Below are 1,591 nucleotides of genomic sequence, written 5' to 3' on the forward strand. Positions count from 1 at the left end.
GTCGGAGCACACTGCTGTTGATTTCCTCCTTTGACACGTTTGAAAGTGACGTTCTAATGACACGTCACGGTGGGGGCGCTTTTCCCCTCGGCTGCGCCTCCTCCTCCCCCCCTCCCCCCCCCACACACTCCCCGTAACAAGTATTGGACGCGGTGGGACGCGGTCCCGCGACCGAGCGGAGCGCCAGCGCCCGGCCTGGCTCGGCCGCGCACCCGAAATTTGCATGTTGCCGTTTTCTATTTAGCGCTAGCGCGGCAAACCGTTGGGAGGGAGCGCGATGGAAAGGCGCAGACAAAGCACGCAAACAACAACAACGGCAAAAACCAAGAAAAAAACACAGAACGTGGAGGAAAAGAAAACAAAATAAAACAGCGGGGGGGAAAAAAGGGCGCGCGCGGTGAGGGAGAAAGTCACAAGACTGAGTTGTGTTTAATTTGCGGCGGGGCCGTCGTGGTGGTCTGCAGCGAAAGCTTTGGGGGCAGGCCCCTGTGGCGGGGCGGGGTGGAGCCGAGCGGGACCACCAAGGGCTTTAAGGCCCCGCCAGCCCGCCGCGCCCTGCCCCGCCCCGGCCCGCCTCGCCACGGGCCGCCCAGGCTCCCACGCGCACCCGGACGATAATCCCCGTCGACGCCAAGAGGTTTGTGCGCAAGCAAAAACACACCCTCGTGTGTGTGGCGCAGAGCCCCGCCGCCGGCAAGTCTGTTGTTATTCACATTTTCAGTTTAAAGGCAATAATAGTGACAACATGTTATCAGGGCACAAGTTGGGTACGGCGCCTTGTAAAGGCGTATGTCTTCCTTTTTCGATCGGCAATAATGCCCTTTTCTTCTGCAGCCCGGCTGCTGCTGCGGGACTTAAAGAGAAGAATAGCTTCCCGCCCGGCCCCGCCCCGCCCCCCACTGCTGCTCTTCTGGAAGGCCGGTCGCGAACACTTTCTCGCTCCGCCTCTTCGATTTGTTTCCCGCAATAACGCGCCCGCGGCAAGGTGCGTATGGGGGGTGGAAAGGGGGAGAGAGAGAGAGAGAGAGAGAGAGAGAGAGAGAGAGAGAGAGAGAGAGAGAGAGATTGAACGGCCCTCGATTTATTTCCCCACTATTAGTGGGGGAAACTCTGGACCATTACGAAGAATAATCGCTAATCGTGGGCCAGGCCGGGCCTGGCTGCGCTGGGCATTATGACGATTGCCTCCGCCCACAACAAAATGGCGAGGGCGGTAAAGTACATGGTGGATGGGGGTTGCGCGCCCACGGTCGTAACTCATGTGATAATAATTATTGGACATCTTCCAGTGCGAGATTAATAATGAGTGTCCGTCCAACGCCAAACATATTGTTATCTTTGTAAGTGCTAAGGAAACAAACAAAGAGGGAATACGGATAGGGATAACGCAAGTATTCGCGAGTATTTGGCGTGTATTTCTCGATTCTTTCGCGAGTTGGCGCAAGGTTTTCGCGAGTTACCGCGAGTGTTGCGAGTATCTTGCGAGTATGTTTTTTTCTCGTTGTACAACGAGTTTTATAGTAAAAGACCGCTCGTTAGAAGTACGAAAGGTAGAATCAGGCTCCCACTTAGATGTACTTCGACCCTTGAG

General features: G+C 55.8%; 2 protein-coding genes across 3 annotated transcripts in view; one reads left to right on the forward strand and one right to left on the reverse strand.

The window, feature by feature from the left end:
- Positions 1-1,591, forward strand: part of LOC113203695 (uncharacterized) — a 115,419-nt gene that overhangs the window by 33,371 nt on the left and 80,457 nt on the right. Inside the window, exon 3 of one of the 2 annotated variants that reach the window (XM_052273627.1) lies at positions 835-985. The exons of the other annotated variant lie outside the window; for it this stretch is intronic. The gene's annotated coding sequence lies outside the window, so the exon portion shown is untranslated. The remainder of the gene's footprint in view (positions 1-834; positions 986-1,591) is intronic. 2 annotated transcript variants of the gene reach the window in all.
- Positions 1-1,591, reverse strand: part of LOC113203683 (uncharacterized) — a 135,318-nt gene that overhangs the window by 24,529 nt on the left and 109,198 nt on the right. The gene's annotated exons all lie outside the window — the stretch shown is intronic.

This window comes from Frankliniella occidentalis, unplaced genomic scaffold (genome assembly GCF_000697945.3).
Source record: "Frankliniella occidentalis isolate FOCC.00 unplaced genomic scaffold, Focc_3.1 Scaffold289, whole genome shotgun sequence".
NCBI lineage: Eukaryota > Metazoa > Arthropoda > Insecta > Thysanoptera > Thripidae > Frankliniella > Frankliniella occidentalis.